This window comes from Haliotis cracherodii, unplaced genomic scaffold, assembly GCF_022045235.1.
Source record: "Haliotis cracherodii isolate W230 unplaced genomic scaffold, xgHalCrac1.p SCAF_15, whole genome shotgun sequence".
Taxonomy (NCBI): domain Eukaryota; kingdom Metazoa; phylum Mollusca; class Gastropoda; order Lepetellida; family Haliotidae; genus Haliotis; species Haliotis cracherodii.
In genome coordinates, this window is record NW_027266270.1 from 8,938,149 (window position 1) to 8,957,829 (window position 19,681).

Sequence of the window (19,681 nt, forward strand, 5' to 3'; positions counted from 1 at the left end):
CTACGTTGTCTGTCTGTCATGTCAGTGCACATGCTCGTTGTTAAAGTAAAGAAAAAGTAATGAATAAATAAAATAAAAAATAGATAACAGAAAAAAGGCCAGTTCACTAGACATGGTAATATGGAGAGACATATGAGACGGTTCCATAAACCTCTGCAACCCCGACAGGAAAACACTTCTCCCCTGGGAAGCTACTCTCCTCCACCACCACCGTCACCGCTGCTGCCGTGTGTCAGTCAGCCAGAACACAGGATGGCGTCATGTGGTGGTGGTGATGATGATGAAGAGGTCGTGACCTCCCCTTTGACACTACCTCATCCTTTTACGATGTTCATTGCGGGACCCACGGGATCAGGTTGGTTGGTTGGTTGGTTGTTTAATGCCGCACTCAGCAATATTCCAGTTATATATGACGGCGGTCTGTAAATAATCGCGTGTGGACCAGACAATCCAGTGATTGACATGAGCATCGATCCACACAAATTGGGATCGATGACGTTCATCAACCAAGTCAGGGAGCCTGCACACCCGATCCCGTTAGTCGCCTTTTACGACAAGCATAGTCGCCTTTTAAGGCAAGCAAGGGTTGCTGAAGACGTATTCTAAGCCGAATCTTTACGGGTACCTGTCAAGGTGAACTTCGGGGCGGCAATTTTGACTTTGACAAGCAAGGTTGGTTGGTTGGTTGGTTTGTTGTTTAACGCCGCACTCAGCAATATTCCAGATGTATGACGGCGGTCTGTAAATAACCGAGTCTGGACAAGACAATCCAGTGATTAATATCATGGGTATCGATCCACGCAATCGGGATCGATGACATGCATCAACCAAGTCAGCGAGCCTGACCACACGATCCCGTTAGTCGCCATTTACAAACATAGTCAATGTTCCAAAATAAAAATAAAAATAATAGAACAAATTCAATTAGTTTCTGTATGCATATGTATGATAGCAAATAAGTTATAAATTGTTTGTAGTTATGACGCTGCCTGTGCCTAAAGGATATATACATCTACTGGGATGTTTGTCACCTTGTTTCCATCTCGTTACGTACTTCTTCGGTATATCGTCATATAATATCTAAGCAGTTTTTGTTGTTGTTATTTTTATCTTTTTTCGGGCTTGAAAGTTATGCCCGTAATGACAACTTTGGTCAAACAGAACAAATGGGGGACGAGTACCGGCAGGTAACCTCTGTGGCCTCTGACCCTGTGACTCAATAATAAAATTGATGCATTTGTAAACGTGTTCATTTTCATCATGTCTTATTGTATCATGAAGATACTATATTTTAACACGTTAAACAAGTATGCAGATAAATTAATATTTGGCAATAAATGTGTTATTTTTTCCAGGATGCGATGCTATGTGGTTTCTCTTTGTTTTTTCCAACCAACAACAAACCAACCAATCAAATTGTCATTCCAGGTGATATATTCAGTAGTGACTTGTGGGTGGTAATATTTTTGCTTTCAATAAACCAATCATTAACTTGAATGACGTAATTGTCGCATTATGATTTGTTTTCACTTCTATTAAGTTTTGTAACCATGATATTTTTACGTTACATTTACTGTATTCATTTTCGTTGGGGTTGAAGATGTAGATAGATGTACTGTAATACTGCTTTATCAGACGTTTGTATCTCTACAATGCATGTTGGTTGGTTTGTTGTTTAACGCCGCACTCAGCATTATTCCAGCTATAATATGGCGGCGATCTGGACCAGACAATCCAGTGATTAATATCATAAGCATCGATCCACGCAGTTGGTTTGTTGTTTAACGCCGCACTCAGCAATGTTCCAGCTATATGACGGCGGTCTGTAAATAATCGAGTCTGGACCAGACAATCCAGTGATTGATATCATGAGCATCGATCCACGCAATTGGGATCGATGACATGTATCAACCAATTCAGCGAGCCTGACCACCCGATCCCGTTAGTCGCCTTTTACGACAAGCAGAGTCACCTTTTACGGCAAGTATGGGTTGCTGAATACCCATTCTACCTGGTATCTTCACGGGTCAAGTGGAAATATGAGTTAAAAGATGTAATTACAATGGCATAAGACATGTTTTTTACCTTATAACACTATCTTAAGAGTTATTATTTACCTTATAACACTATCTTAAAAGTTATTACTTGCTGACTTGTGGTAACACCAAGGACATCCGCCGTCATATAGCTGGAATATTGCTGAGTGCGGCGTTAAACAACAAACCAACCAACCAAGGACATATTAAGTAACAACAAAGACATTTAGCTTCATCTAACCCTTTCGAATGTTATAATATCAATACAAATTTAAGTGTTAATATGATTAAATTTCAATTTTACAAGATATGCTTGTCGTAAGAGGTGACGAACGGGATAGGCTGGTGGTCAGGCTCGTTGACTTGGTTGATGCATGTCATGGATCCAAATTGCGGCGATCGATGCGCATATCAATCACTGGATCGTCTGGTCCAGACTCGATTATTTACAGACCGCCGTCTTATAGCTGTAATATTGCAAAGTGCGGCGTTAAACAATATACAAACAAACAGCAAGAACATATTAAGTAACACTAAATGTGTGTTTGTTTGTTTGTTGTTTAACGCCGCTTTCAGCAACATTGCAGCTGTTTGACGGCATATATGCCGTTGTTACCAACGTACTTTAAATAAATTGACATGCCTCATGAAGTATAGAAAAACATGAACAACACAGACCCAATTGGGTGTGTCGAGGTTAAACATGAGCAACACAGTCCCAATAGGGTGTGTCAAAGTTTATCATGTGCGTTTTGCTTTCTTCTGAGAGCCATGATTTCGATTTTTCTTTCTTTCATGAAAAGTACCGCTATATTCTCGAAGGGGGTTGAAGTTGAGTAAAGTTATTGTCCCCCTAAGAGGGTATGTAACACCACGTCTTTCAAAGTATATTTATTTATACCACGGTTTTAATCGTAGCATATGTGTTATTTTAATGTTTGCTAAATTTGTCAATAATCACGAACAGCTGAAGGGATGATGTAAATCCGGCTGGGGTCCATGCAGGTAGCAAAGGTACTGTAAGTCCCCATGGACCCTAGCATGGTGATCTCTCTTCAGTGGCTGGCGATCTATAGCTCATTTTTATCTTGTATTGTTTCGTATGATGTTATATTTTTATTGCTAACTACTAGTTTTAGACATCTGTGATAAATCTAGTTATTTTACTGTCCTTCGTCGACAGGTTTTTATTTCGTATAATTATGTGTATTATTAATGTTCTTCTCGTCACGATATGGCTGAAATACTGCCGATGTGACGTTAAATCTTAACTCACTCACTCACTGAAAAGTACCGCTAAACGACCTTCAACTTCGGTCGCCATTTTGTAGTTATGGCGAAGCAGTTGCGGTAACTGTTCTGTGTTATGACATAATTTGAGGTCTGGGAAGCATTAATGGAACCTCTAAGTATACTTACAAGTATGAGAAGTGGGGATTTTTCATATAGACTGTTTATCACAGTTGGTTGGTTGTTTAACGCCGCACTCAGCTATATGACGGCGGGACCCGTGGAGATTCCGGGGTAGAATAGGTCTTCAGCAACCCATGCTTGCCGTAAAAGGTGACTCTACTTGTTGTAAAAGGCGACTAACTGGATCGGGTGGTCAGGCTTACTGACTTGATGCATGTCATCGATCCCAATTGCGTGGATCGATGCTCATGATGGCAATCACTGGATAGTCTGGTCCAGACTCGATTATTTACAGACCGCCGTCATATATGTGGAATATTGCTGAGTGCGGTAAGACAACAAACCAAACATCTAAAGGGTCAGAGTGCTATCTTCCATATCATTCACTACTATACGAACAAACAATTTGGATGTACCCCAGCGGGGGATAGTGATAAGCTTGTTTTCTTGCTTAAAGCAGCGTCAAACCATAAACTTAGGTTGGTTTGTTGTTTAACGCCGCACTCATCAATATTCCAGCTATATGACGGCGGTCTGTAAATAATCGTGTCTGGACCAGACAATCCAGTGATTAATATCATTTGCATCGATCCACGCAATTGGGACCGATGACATGTATCAACCAAGTCAGCGAGCATGACCACCCGATCCCGTTAGTCGCCTTTTACGGCAAGCATGGGTTGCTGAAGACCTATTCTACCCCGGAATCTTCACGGGTCGTAAAAACATAAACACTCTCACATGTGCGGCGTTCAACAACACACTCAAACGATCCAGCGTCTGTCTGAAACCCGGCCTGTTTCTCAATATACGGCATTTGAAATTGGGGTGAGTCAGTTAGGGTTTATAGTCACATCGGCAATATTTCAGTAATATCGTGACAAATTAAGTTATATATTATTGATTCACTAAACTGAACTATAAAACCGTAAGACAGTAACATTACAAGATTATCACAGATGTAGATTTAAAACTAGCATGTCATTATAATTTTTTTAACTATTCATAACTATACAGAGTAAAAATGGGCTATAGATCGCCAATAACCAAAGGTAGGTACCATGGAGACTTAAGGGTACTTCTGCTATCTACATGGTACCCATGCAAGCAGGATCTACACCATCACTCTGGCTACTGCTGATTGCGCCGGCATTTGAAACATTAATCCGTAGGTAATGTTGACTTCTATGACAACCAGTAAATATTTGTTGTAGATCATTGTTCTTTAAACATGTTAGTCCCGACTCAAACGCACAGTTAAGTTGTAATGGTCGATACAAAAATCGAAAAAAACTATTGTCTGCAACAACTTTGTGAACGGCCATTAAGGATAGGCATTAATTATACAATACCCAGGGGTACTGTTTAGTAGGCATGGACTTAATGTTCGGCTTGTCAGTCAGTCAAGTAATATCTAGGGGTTAAACGCGGATGCAATTCTTCAACGGTAGACCAATTTGAAGAAGCTAGATGTGTATTTTCAAGAAGTAGAATGCTTCATCTGATCATTTCAAGGTTATTCTTTCTATATAGTTATGTCGCCTTCGTTGGCGCAAACGAGAAAACCTGCTCTTCTTTAGGTCAATTACCTGTGGTGGAAAATTCAAGACTAAAAGGTGCTGTTATTGAAACTATTACTACTTCAGGCCTTGCCAGCTGTGCAAAAGAATGTCTACTAAGAAGCATGTGCAGGTCCTACAACTTTCAGCTTGATGACGGAACATGCGAGCTCAGTAGTGAGGATGGCCCTACCACCGATGGATCAATTTCTATGGAGACGGTACCACGCTTTGTGTTCTCAGAGGCCAAAGCCTGGCCACAGGTGAGTGATTGAGTGAGTGAGTTTGGTTTGACGCCGCTTTTAATCCACATTATTTCAGTTATATCAAGGCGTGTCAGCTTAAGGTGGGAGGAAAGCCCGAAGTGATGCAGGTCCCAGACGTTTTCCACTGAGGTGAAACCCACGAGCACGGGTATAGACTGACAAATCTAGAATCATAATCGGGGCAAACCGGGATTCGAACCCACAATCATAGGTTCCTAGCGTGCCCAAGGCACGCGACTCTGCACAGCGAATCACGGCGCCATAGACGACTTGGGCGGCCACCCGTGCCCCTACCACAGGTGAGATTAGCCAAATAAATAGTTTGTTTGTTTCTTTGTTGTTTAACGCCACACTCAGAAATACTCCAGCTATAGGACTACGGTCTGTAAGTAATCGAGTCTGGACAAGACACTCCAGTGATTGACATCATGAGCATCGATCCAGGCAATTTGGTGAGTGAGTGGTTGGTTGGTTGGTTGGTTGGTTGGTTTGTTGTATTACGCCGCACTCAGCAATATTGCAGCTATATGATGGCGGTCTGTTAATAATCCAGTCTGGACCAGACAATCCGGTGAAAACATCAAACCAAACAACCAATCACTTGAATCTATATTCCATTTTTTAATATTAAACAGAGAATAGCGGATGCCTGTGAAAACCACTCTTGTCCCAACAACACACTATATGTACTGAAACAAAGGATGGCGGCTTGGCGTGTGTCCTTGCATGTAAGTACAATTATACGGCGGTTCCCTTTAAAGTTTTGTCAGGGCGTTATTTTATTATCACGAAAGAAAACCTGAGTTATTTAATCTTGGTATTATCTACGCATGAATATATATTGCCCGTGGGGATATCGAGTAATCAATTCCCAGCAATTGGTTCAGACTCCATTATTTAGAGAAGAGTCAGTCAACTTTATTCAACTAATGAACAAAATGCAGTGTACGTGGAATCACTGGTTTGAAGACAATCTCTAATTAGAAGTTATTATAGTAGCTTCCCAAAATCGATAGTAACAAAGTTATAATGTATCCCTTGAGTTTCTATTTTAAGAGTTACGGAAATACCATTGTCACATAGGCGTTTTGTTAACTCTGACTATTCGGTTAAGCTGGAACTAATATATAACTCAACAGCACCACTTTGACATTGCAACTTCGACATGTATATTTGGTATGTTAATTCTTGAGCGTGTAAACTTTTGCAAATAGAAATGACACCCAACAGTTGCAGACGAATTTAAAATACCAAAATTGTTCGGTAAATTCTTCAGAAAAAACAAAAACATTTTTTTCTTTATGTTTTCTCTTTCATTTACACATTTCAAATTTGGTTTAACATGTGAACTGTACATCGTCAAAATACTACAATAACCTTAAAAGGGAGAATTATATGGTTCAAATTTCATATTTTGTATGTTTCATTCACATGTTAAATGTTTGAGCAGCATTTGAGTGCCAAATGCAATAGAAAAATTTGACATTTAGTCTGTTGATTGATTATCAAAGCCCTTTGAATCCAACAAATAATAAAACGTGTTCAAACCCTACACAAGGATACTTTCCCGGTCCCCGTGTATGCCCTGTTGGTAATATAGTTTGACGTACATGCAGGAACAGTGTGAAGAATATATCACAATGTAATATATTGCCATATTTTGGATTCCAATTTCTTTATAGTAGTTTTCATTCTTGTGCTCTATGGGTCGAGACCTATGAGGGATTCAAACCCACACTCTTAGAGTAACACACTAAGTGTTTAATGTCGTGTAAAAAAAAGTTAGTTAAAAGCAGTTATTTTTTTAAGTTTTGATATTTTTTTCACCCGCCCGATCAGAAGCTGGATATGAGAGGGACAAACAATATCGATGGCCTTATATATTATTTATGTAAGTTTTACTTGCAGTAAAGACGTGAATATTTCGGATTTGATGTGATTTCGAGGTTCCATAAAGAACATTTGAAGTCAGCAGTTACGTTAAACGTTTGGTTCCAAATTTAAGAATAAGCGAATTATTGTCAAACAAGTTAATGTAATACAGATATTATGTTTGCTGTAATACATATTACACGATATTGTTATACAGGCAAATAAATACATTAAAATTACTTTAAATATGTATTTTAAAGTTTAGAAGTGAATTAATTTCAGGTGTAGATTTCATATCAGAAAGTTATGTTTTGCCATGCATATATTGCAGACTGCAGGGACCCACCAACTGTTGAATATGCCGCTCCTTCAATGGTCAGACACTTCACTCCGCTAAACCAGTCATTGACGCTGAATTGCAAAGTTGGCTATGTGCCTTGCGGAAATATGACATGTAACCCGGATGGAACATGGACTACGATGACATGCATGCGTAAGTTGACAAAACAGGCTGGGCTTTTTACATTTACTTCCTTGTGTAACTGTCATGTCCCCAATCATCTGCTCACAGGTGCTACCTTGAGACTTGTGGATTGTGAGGCCCCATGCTAAAGTTCCTGGATACTGATTTCTTTCAACCATGACGGAATATTGTACGGTTTTCAAGCTCTGCTCCGGAAATGAGCACTACCACCATTTTCAGTTTAAGTTAAAGTCGTTGCCATGGAAACTCAAAAAATATTTGTTTAAAATCCCAAACTATGGAAATGCACCAGTCATGTGACAAGTTTGGTGAAGAAATATTGTACGGTTTTCAAGATCTGCTCCGGAAACGAGCACACCCGCCATTTTCAGTCTAAGTCAAAGTCGTTGCCGGGGAAACTCGAAAAATTATTCCATCAAAAATACCCAAACTATCAAAAGGCACCAGTTTACCACTAGACCTATTTATGTGCCAAGTTTGGTGAAGAAATATTGTACGGTTTTCAAGATCTGGTCTGGAAACGAGCACTCCCTCCATTTTCAGTCTAAGCCAAAGTTGTTGCCAGGTTAACTCGAAAAACACGCCATGGTATAACTGGAATACTGTTAAAAGCGGCGTTAATCCAACTCGATTTTTAAAAAAAAAATTAAATCTCAAAGTATCAAAAAAAAAAGCGCCAGTTTGCCACTAGACCTATTTTTGTGCCAAGTTTGATGAAGAAATAGTGTACGGTTTTCAATATCTGCTCTGGAAACGAGGACTACCGCCATTTTTAATCTAAGTCAAAGTCGTTGCCATGGAAACTAAAAAAAAGTGTGTTTTTAAATCCAAAAGTATCAAAAGGCACCAATTCACTACTGGACCTATCTATGTGCCAAGTTTGGTAAAGAAATATAGTACGGTTTTCAAGATCTGCTCCGGAAACGAGGACTACCGCCATTTTCCATCCAAGTCATAGTCGTTGCCATGGAAACATTTTTAAACATCTCAAACTATCAAAAGACAGTTCATCAATAGACGTTTGGTTAAGATATCTCATGGTTTTTGTGTTCTCCGGAAACGAAACGTGATGGACGGACGGCACCCATTCCTATATCCCCCTTCCACTTCGTGGTTGATACATGCTATCGATCCCAATTGCGTGTGTTCATGCTCATGATGTCAATCACTGGATTGTCTTGTCCAGACTCGATTATTTTTACAGACCGCCGTCATATAGTTGGAATATTGCGGAGTGCGGCATTAAACAACAAACAAACAAACAAATAGTAAACTCTGGGAATAAGAAGTATCACAATATGACAAGATAAAAATAATCTGTTCCCGAAAATGCAGGAAAAAAACCTGTTTTGTCCTTAGGTGGACATGCTAGATGTTCTAAAACAACGAGATATAGACGGAATATTGCAGCGTTAAACAACAAACAAACAAACAAACAATGCCAGAGGATAACCAATTGTCAAGTCCCGATTATGCAGCGGAACAGATTCCATAAGGCGGTGAAAATTATATGAATAGATCACTGTAATTCAGGACGAATCTATTAAGTGTATCCCTTGTGATGAAAGGTTCACCGTCAAGCATATATTGCTTGACTGTGTGGACTTTGCAATCGCAAGGGATTCACATTATCAAAGTAAATCTAAAAGATCTCTTTTCCCGTGTCAGCGAGCATCTCATCATAAATTACTTGAAAGAAATTGGTCTGTATGATAAATTTTAAATATGTATGTGAATAATTAAATGCTTGTTTTTAACTTTGGTGTTATGCTACTATTGACAGACATTATTGAAGGCTCTGTCCAGGAGGTTAAAGTACCGTAAAAATATTGCCCCCCTGTGTGACACGTAATCCTATCATAATAAATGGAACTATCATCAACCAGTGTTTTTACGCCCTCTCATTGGTGACTAATTTTTAATATTGGCTAGCATTGTGCACAACCACCAGTGGCTAAAGTGATGACGTAAATCCTGCTGGGTATATCATGCAAGAAGCATAGGTACTGTAAGTCCCCATGATCCCCAGCGAGGTGGCCTAGCTTTGGGTACTGGTGGCCTATAGCCCGTATTTCGAAACTATATATATAATATTGTTATGCTCGAATATGTTTCATGAATTGTTTCTAAATGTAGTATGCTCAAATATGTTTTACAACTTGATTTTAAACAAAACTTTGCACAAATGACTAAATTATAAATATATTAACTTGGTCTCGTCGCAATATGGCTGAGATAATGCCGATGCGACGTTAAATTTGAACTCACTCACTCACTGAAAATCAGTGATGACACCAGGAGTCGGCGAATACAGAGCATGCCCTCTCCTACGGATAGCACACGCCACATTTAATTAACAAGTTTGTTTGTTTGCTTGTTTGTTGTTTGACGTCGCACTCGGCAATATGACGGCGGTCTGTAAATAATAGAGTTTGGACAGAGGATCCAGTGATTAATACCATGAGCATCGATTCACGCAATTGGGATATAATGACATACATCTACCAAGTCAGCGAGTCTGACCACCCGATTCTGTTAGTCGCCTCTTACGACAAGCAAGTGTTTCATTAATATTGCCTTACGTCGCACGCCAGTCCTCCTGCCACCCGACGGCGACATGTAAAGAAAACTGATCCAAATAATGTGTTGTGGGTCTAAAACCCATGTTTCGCTCCTCCTCTCCTATTCGATCTCAAACCAAAATCCCAGCACCCCTCCAGAATACTAAACCCTTGGGCCCGAACTGAAGCTGAATAAACTACATCGGCAGACAACTTGACATCGATTGAGGACATGTTCTTTTGGTTTTCATTGTTTTCTGAAGTTCGCGTAATGCGAAACAGTAACAACTCACTTGTCGTTTCAGCCGTGTCGAACTGTACAGAGGTACGGCAACTTAATTCCACGTACACTGACGGAGAATACTGGCTGTACCCACGACAACTGAGTGGAGTTCGAGTCAAGGTGTACTGCCATGCAATGAATAGTACACCTTCAGAGTACATCTCGCTCCCTACACCTTATTTCATGGATTCCCCAAGGGTACAAAATTACTACTGCACCGGAGAGACCCCATCAGTAAAGGGTTATGGATATTTTGTGTTTTCAAAGTTTGGTTTGAACATTGAGGTAAGACGCTATAATCATTTGCAGCAGTCTTGACAATAAACGTGTGGCTAAAATATCTCGAAAAGTTAAGAACAATGAGATTCCATCAGTAAAGGGTATAGGATATTTTGTGTTGTCAAAGTTTGCTTTGAACATTGACGTAAGACACGCTATAATCATTTGCAGCAGTCTTGACAATAAACGTGTGGCTAAAATATCTCGAAAAGTTCAGCACAATCGCGTTCTAATTTACTGTGGGTTCTCACTCTCTTTCAATACATGGCTGTGTCGACAAGTGAGGATCCGGCCCGACTAGGTCATCAGCAACCCATGCTTGCTACTTGATTATTTGTTTTTTTGTTTAACGCCGCACTCTACCTTCTCTGTGATAGCATACGCCAAGTCTTAGGGACCGACCGTTTGATATTGAGGGGGCATATGGGATTATATGCAAATGAAACAAAAATGACCCAGAAAATAACTAATGGATTTGGTTTGGTTGGTTTGTTGGATCAGACTCGATTATTTACAAAACCGCCTTCATATAGCTGGAATATTGCCGAGAGCGGCGTTAAACAACAAACCAACCTACCAAATCATACATCACAATAGATGCGAATGAGAGACACGGTAATCCGTAAATATCTGGGGTAGAATAAGTCTTCAGCAACCCATAATTGTTTCAAAAAGGCGACTATGCTTGTCGTAAGAGGCGACTGACGGGATCGGTTGGACAGGCTCGCTAACTTGGTTGATCTTGTCATCATATCCAATTTGAGTGGATCGATGATCATGATATTAGTCACTGGATTGTCTGATCCAGACTCGATTATTTACAGACTGCCGTCAAATTGCTGCAATATTGCTGGGTGCGGCGTTTAACAACAACCAAACACTGTAATCCATAATAAAGTATCCAGCAGAAACTACCTGAACTAGCTTTCTCCTTCTTGCCAAGAGGCATGCCATAACCGCACAAAATATAAGTTAATGGTTACTTAATTGTGTATATTTTCCAGTTTGTTTAGAATTCGCTGTAATATAATACATTTATTTAACAGATTATGGAGATTGAGAAGGAAGATCGTGTCTTCTATAACAAAACACACCTTCTAAATGTTAAAGTGGGTCAAGTCTATGACTGCTACTCCCCACCAGGAACTACCTGTGGCCCAGCAGGACGAGCTGTGATGGACCTCAGAGGCACTGGTTTAGCTCTGAACAAGACTGTAAGATTTTGTAGCTTTCCGTTATTGACAGTACTGGTGCATTCTCACAAGAGGTAGTTAACGTTCTGAATTTTTGTTTTGTTTAACGCCGCGCTCAACAATGTCCCAGCTATGCGACGGCGGTCTGCAAACATAGGCCCTATATAGCTCACCTGGGTATATACGCAATCATGACAAAATATACATTTGCATTGAACATGTATATAAAACTGCAAATATTTCGTAACTTTGACTCTGTCAGCATGAACGTGTACTTCTCCAGATACAAATGTTCATGCTGTGGATTGCAAACATGACAGCATGAACGTGTACTTCTCTAAATACAAATGTGACCCGTGAATATTCTTGTCGTAAAAGGCGACTAACGGGATCGGGTGGTCAGGCTCGCTGACTTGGTTGATAAATGAATGTCATCGATCTCAATTGCGCGGATCGACGCTTATGATATTAATCACTAGATTGTCTGGTCCAGACTCGATTATTTACGGACCGCCGTCATATAGCTGGAATATTGCTGAGTGCGGCGTTAAACAACAAACCAACCAACCAAGATACAAACGTGACATGAAGATTTAACCGTTTCCATGACATGATCCAGGATCTAAGTTTCCAGAGCATGGCTGGCCCCCCTAGGGCGAATCCTATTGGCATGAATGTATTATTCTTTTCGTAACAAACAAATCAAGACAATGCATCTGTTTATTATAGGGTGGGGATAATGTCGGTTTGCATGTTATGGTCAAGGGTCTTACTCCTTTGTGAGTGCCGGACAGATAAACAGAAGGGCTGGTCCTGGTGGCATATCTGCATTCCTCTCTTACTCAACAATTATACTTTTGGTTACGGTGGGGATATTAACTGTGTCCAAGTTTTATTATAAACTCATTTTGGCCCGGCCCTCAGCCCCTCCTTTTTGAACAATTGTGAATCCCCACCATTGGAGAATGTTTCCAACCAAGTATGGTTTATATCTATCTCTTTGTTCCAGAGAAATTGTTTAAAGCAATATAGCCAAATTACCCCTATTTGGCCCCGCCCCACCATTTGTACAATTTTGAATCCTCACCACCAGACAATGCTACAATCCAAATATGGTTGATATCTATCTCTTAGTTCCAGGGAAGAAGTCGCTTAAAGTAATATAGCCAAATTACCCCTATTTGGCCCAACCATTTGTACAAATGTGAATCCTTGGGATGATTCCAGTCAAATTTCGTTAATTTCGAATTAGTGGTTCAGAAGAAATCGTTTGAAGAAATTGTTGACGTGCGGACAGAAACACATCTTTAGCCGGAAGCGTGCAAATGACTCTGTATTGAGTTGACACAGGTTTTCTTGTATATTGGACACTACCCGTGAAGATCCGGGGTAGAATAGCTCTTCAGCAACCCATGCTTGCCGTAAGAGGCGACTAACGGGTGGTCAGGCTCGCTGACCTGGTTGTTGCATGTCATCGATCCGAAATTCGTGTATCGATGCTCATGACACCGATCACTGGATTGTCTGGACCAGACGCGATTATTTACTGACCGCCGTCATATTGCTGGAATATTGCTGAGTGCGGCGTTAAACAAGAAACCAAACCAGAACTTTACTGGATACTGCAATTACGTTTTAACCAGTTTGTTATATTTTTTAGTTGATTTTTTTCTTGAACACAATCCTTCTTTCAGGTGACATGGAGTCATTATGGAAAGGAAAAACATGTGACAAGGTCATCAAATGACCAGTTGATCGAGGTTCGGTGTGGGGGATGGTGCGGTGGATGCGACATCAGTGGTCCTGCTCTCCTTTCAGTGGTTGACTCAGATCGTAAGTACGCCATTATTAGAGTGAGTGAGTGAGTTGTGAGATGGTTTTAACGCCGCTTTTAACAGTATTCCATGCGTGTCAGCTTAATGTGGGAGGAAAGCCTGAAGTGATGCAGGTCTCAGACGTTTACCACTTCGGTGAAACCCACGAGCACGGGTATGGTGCTGACAAACCTAGAAACATAATCGGGGCGAACCGGGATTCGAACCCACAATCATAGGTTTCTGGCGTGCCCAAGGGACGCAACTCTGCACAGCGAATCGCGGCGCCTTAGACGACTGGGCCACCCGTGCCCCCCGCCATTATTAGAAGTGACATATATGGAAATGGTCACGTCGTATATTGCTTCAGTAAGCAATATAACAGCTATATCACAGCAGCCTAAAAAGACAAACGAGCCGTGACAAACCGGTGACTGAAAGCATAAAGAACGAACAGCCACGTCACTGACCTGACCACCCTGTTAAAAAGATTGGTTGGTTGGTTGTTTAACGCCGCCCTCAGCGAGCCTGACCACCCGATCCCATTAGTCGCCTTATACGACAAGCATAGTCACCTTTTACGGCAAGCATGGGTTGCTGAAGAGCTATTCTACCCCGGAATCTTCATGGGTCAAAAGAAAAATGTTTTTTGTTTTTTGCCTTAGGTATGAATAACCGCCTTCGCGGTCTAGTGGAAGAGTCTCCACCCGGAGAGCGGAAGGTCCGGGGTTCGATCCCCGGCTGCGTTATACCAAAATACCTTAAAATATGGTACTGCTTGTTATCCTGTCTGGCGCTCGGTATATAAAGGGCTAAAAAAACAGAGACTGGTCGGCTCGGAGTATTCATGTTAAACTGCGGCATGGTATCTCTGTGGGCTAGCACTATAAATCGGCAACAGTCCGGACTAGTACATGCAGCCACACACACACACGTGCATGCACGTCGCGATGTAAGTGTAAAAAAGCTTGGACGCGACGTTTAACTCCATTTCATCTCACAATGACCTAACGTTTAAAAACAATCAGTCACTGACCTGATCATCCGATCCCATTTAGTCAGCTCTTAAGGGCATATAGTTGGTTTGTTGGTTTTATTGTTAAACGCTGCACTCAGCAATATTCAACCTATATGACGGCGGTCTGTAAATAATCGAGTCCGGACCAGACAATCCAGTGATTGACATCATGAGCATCTATCTACGCGACTGGGATCGATGACATGCATCAACCAAGTCAGCGAGCCTGACCACCCGATCCCGTCAGTCGCCATTTACGTCAAATATGGGTTGCTGAAGACCTATTCTTACCCGGATCTTCACGGGTCAGGAACCATTCTTCACCATGAATATTCTCAGAAAGGAGCCGAACATTGTTCAGTTAGCGTTGAGAACATATGTTACAGGGCCCCGTTCACAAAGCGACCTTTTGCCCAGAGATTGTTGTAAATCTGTGGAAGTATGAGAGTTACGATCGACTTAGCGTTTTGGGAAACGGGGCTGAATTTCACATTGTGACATAGGTCTTGCAGGCAATGTATAACTTATAAATGGCTGCCATGACTACTGCAGTAGACAAAAGAGTAGCATTAGAATCAATAACTGTTGACAGTGAACAGGATGATTACAAGGTGAATCAGCACACAGTCGAATAGGAAGACAACGTCTTCCACACAGTTCATCCCAGGGGGATTCTGGATAGAATTGGTCTCATACAATATGAAAGGCGACGAAGTGAATGAGGCTTAGTTTAGTGACATGCTTGAATGCGTGTCATTGTATCCCGACTGCACGGGACGTTGCTCACATCAGTGATTTCCCTGTCCAGACCCGTGAAGATCCAGGGTAGAATAGGTCTTCAGCAACCCATGCTTGCTGTAAAAGGCGACTAATGGGATCGGGTGGTCAGGTTCGCTGACTTGGTTGATGCATGTCATCGATTTCAAAATTGAAAGCGGATCGATGCTCATGATATTAATCTCTGAATTGTCTGGACCAGACTCGATTTGTACAGACCGCCGTCATATAGCTGGAATATTGCTGAGTGCGGCGTTAAACAACAAACCAACCAACCAACCAAATCCTCGATCGTCAGGTGATAATGCGTCTCTGCCAAGGATGCGAAAACAAGGAGGCTGGACAGTTTGACGCTCATATGAAACCAGACCCTGGAGGTCGCCATTGCAAGCTTGCGTCAAAACCAGCATAACTCACAGGCAGTGTTTGGAAGGGCCCGTCGAGAGATACGACAGGTCTCCCCGGACACATCACCACCAGCAGAAACACAGGTGAAGGTGGTTCAAGGCTTGAGTCCCAGGTCATCGGGTAGTTCTGGCGATTCTGGAACAGGGAGACCGGAAGCTTTGGAACAGAAAGTCAGTAGTCTCACCACGTTTGCAGAAGAAAGAGTGCGGCGTTAACAACAAACCAAACAACCAGACTAATTTGTGCAGGCTGTAGTCATGTAGTTGTAACGTGCTTGCCGTAAAAGGTGACTATGCTTGTCGATAAAGGCGACTAACGGGATCGGGTGGTCAGGCTCGCTGACTTGCTTGATGCATATCATTGATCCCCATTGCGTGGATCGATGCTCATGTTGGCAATCACTGGATTGTCTGGTCTGGACCGCCGTCATATAGCTGGAATATTGCTGAGTGCGGCGTTAAACAACAAAAACTAACTGTAGTTGTAACGTCGCCTGATGTACAACAAACAATCACGTGAGTTTCTCGAACCAAAGATTGACATGAGTTTCGGCCGTTTTTTTGTTATTAAGCAATGTTCCAGTTATATGACGGCGGCCTGTAAATTGTCGAGCCTGGACCACACTATCCATTCATGACATGAGCATCGATGTACACAGTTGAGATACGATGACATGCATTAACTATGTCAGCGAGCATGACCACCCGATCCCGTTAGTCGCCTCTTGCGTACAGTCAAGTCCCGTTAATCCGACATCGATGGTTGCATATGATTATGTCGGATTAACGAGTATGTCGGATAAACGAAATTAAGTAGTATCAACGTTCGTGATCGAAAATCGGACAACTACACGATAGATAGAAGGATTGAAGCTCGTCATAAAAAAATAAACTAAATATTCATATTGTTATGTTTCATTTTTGGCGGAATATGTTTTCTAATCATGCAACCTCTAAAGTTTAACTGCATTGGTTGCTGAAGACCTATTATACCCCAAGTGGACATGCAGGTAGTGAGGGAAATATTGATTGTCCATTTTCTTTTTTGTTTCATTATTGGCGGAATATGTTTTCTAATCATGCAACCTCTAAAGTTACTGCATTGGTTGCTGAAGACCTATTATACCCCAAGTGGACATGCAGGTAGTGAGGGAAATATTGATTGTTCATTTTCTTTTTCAGCAAACAAATTAAGGGAAATATATATATGTTTTAACAAAACGAGTGGATTCATGTGGAAGCAGGAATACTACTAACATGATTTCATTCATTTCTGAAAGGACCCGTGAAGATCCGGGGTATAATTAATAGGTCTTCAGCAACCCATGTTTGCCTTAAGAGGCGACTATGCTTGTCTGACTTTTGGGATCGGGTGGTCAGGCTCGCTGACATGGTTGATGCATGTCGTCGATTCCAATTGCGTGGATTGATGCTCGTGATATCAATCACTGGATTGTCTGGTCCAGACTCGATTATTTACAGACCGCCGTCATATTGCGGAGTGCGGCGTTAAACAACAAACTGAGAGCCACTTAAAACGGATACGGATTTTTATCACTAAATGCGTTTAACAACTTTTGTTTTTGCCTAAATTATATCTATATATATATCATTATCTTTTCCTGACATGCGTTTCCTGATATATTATTTGTGTTACAGCTCTCCTGGAAAACACGGCTATTATCCCGTCGTGTGATGGTCAAGTGACGTAAAGCCACTGTCGTATGCGGGCATTTGAGGTATCAAGATTCATCGTTAAGACTTATAAGCTGCAGCATGCAAATGAGAATGAATAAATGAATTAAACCATTCCGATTTTGACCGGCGCCACCGCATTCTGTTTTTGAAAATATTCCGCGATTGGACATTCCCGTGATGTCATGTGTGTATTACTCTCGGCGTGAAGGGACAAGGTGGTGAACAACATAAGTTGTTTCTTTGTTGTTTAACGCCGCACTCAGCAATATTCCAGCTGCATGACGGCGGTCTGTATAAAAACGGGTCCAGACGGGACAATCCAGTGGAGGACGTCATGAGCATCGATCTACGCAATTGGTTGGTTGGTTTGTTGTTTAATGCCGCCCTCGGCAATATTCCAGCTATATGAAGGCGGTCTGGACCAGACAATCCAGTGATTACGATCCACACAATTGGAATCTACGGAAGTGTTTGGTTGGTTTATGGTTAAACGCAACACTCGGCAATATTCCAGCTATATGATGGCGGTCTGTAAATTAATCTTGACCAGACAATCCAGTGATTGACATCATTTTAGACATCATGAGCATGTATCAAGCAAGTCAACGAACCTAACCACCCGATCCAGCAAGTCAACGAACCTAACCACCCGATCCCGGTATAGTCGCCTTTTACGGCAAGTACATAGGATCCTGAAGACCTATATTCTACCCCGGAATCTTCACGGGTCAGAAACTGAAGGAAAGCTACATACATGTAGATATCGATGGATGCACTTGAAATGCATCCAGGCTGGATTTAACATCCCAAAAGACACATTAATCACTGGATTGTCTGGTCCAGACTCGATTATTGACCGCCGTCATATAGAGCTGGAATATTGCTGAGTGCGGCGGTAAACAACAAACAAACAAATTTTAGATCCAGATGGCTTTTCCTCTCGAAAAAGAAAGCATCTTCGAAGGCGACGACATTAACCGAATTATTGCATGTTTTGCATGTAGATTCCTCTGACAAATTGAAGCCATACGGAATTGCAATAAATGGATGTATTGACGGATTTGTAAGGAATAAAGTTTGGCTTCAAGCAAATAGTAAAAAACAGTGATCCAACAATTATTTCAAGTTACTATGGTGATGCAGTGAGGTACAGACATGGGAACAAAAAACCGTTACATTGAAAAAATGCAAATATTTCTCAGACGGACTCCTTGAAGGTCCGGGGTGGAATAGGTCTTCAGCAACCCATGCTTGCCGTAAAAGACGACTAACGGGATTGGGTGGTCAGGCTCGCTGACTTGATGGATGCTCATGATATTCATCACTGGATTGTTTGCTCCAGACTCGATTATTTAGAGACCGCCGTCATATATCTTGAATATTGATGAGTGCGGCGTGAAACAACAAACAATTACATACAGAACGTTACTACCTCTTTCAAGTAAGAATGCAGCACTTCTGTCAATAATGCAAGTCACAAGATTTAATTCCATCAGAGCCCGTCCTGCTGGGCCACAGGTACTACTTTGTGGGGAGTGGCAGTCATATACTTTTTGGCAAGAAGGAAAGCATGTTCAGGTATTTCTGTCGTGGACATTTGTTCCTGGGATACATTGTCTTATTCGCATTTATGGATGAATGATTCACTGTCAGAGTATTATTTGCTTGATGGGGTAAAATTGTCACTACCTTTAGGAGTCCCTTTTCTCATTTTTCACCCACTCATTCGTCATGCTCATCACTTACGCAATTGTGATGTGATGGCATGACCCAGGAGCAGACTCGATTATTTCATTTATTTGAGTGGGTGTTTAACAACAAGAAGCAAACAATGTCATTGTGGTGTCATGAATGACAGCCTTCCATCTTTTACGACGTAGCTAATGGTTCATGTGTTGGAAAATGAGTGAAACACGTAGATAAATATTTAACAAATGCTGTTGCAGATACAGTACAAAGTAAACATGAATTCGCGAAATTCGTGAAATATATTTAAATAAACCAATTACAGACGCAGGTTT

General features: G+C 41.3%; 1 pseudogene; it reads left to right on the top strand.

The window, feature by feature from the left end:
- The first annotated feature begins 4,941 nt into the window (after positions 1-4,941).
- On the top strand, positions 4,942-17,674 carry LOC139461780 (uncharacterized; annotated as a pseudogene).
- The last annotated feature ends 2,007 nt before the right edge of the window (positions 17,675-19,681 follow it).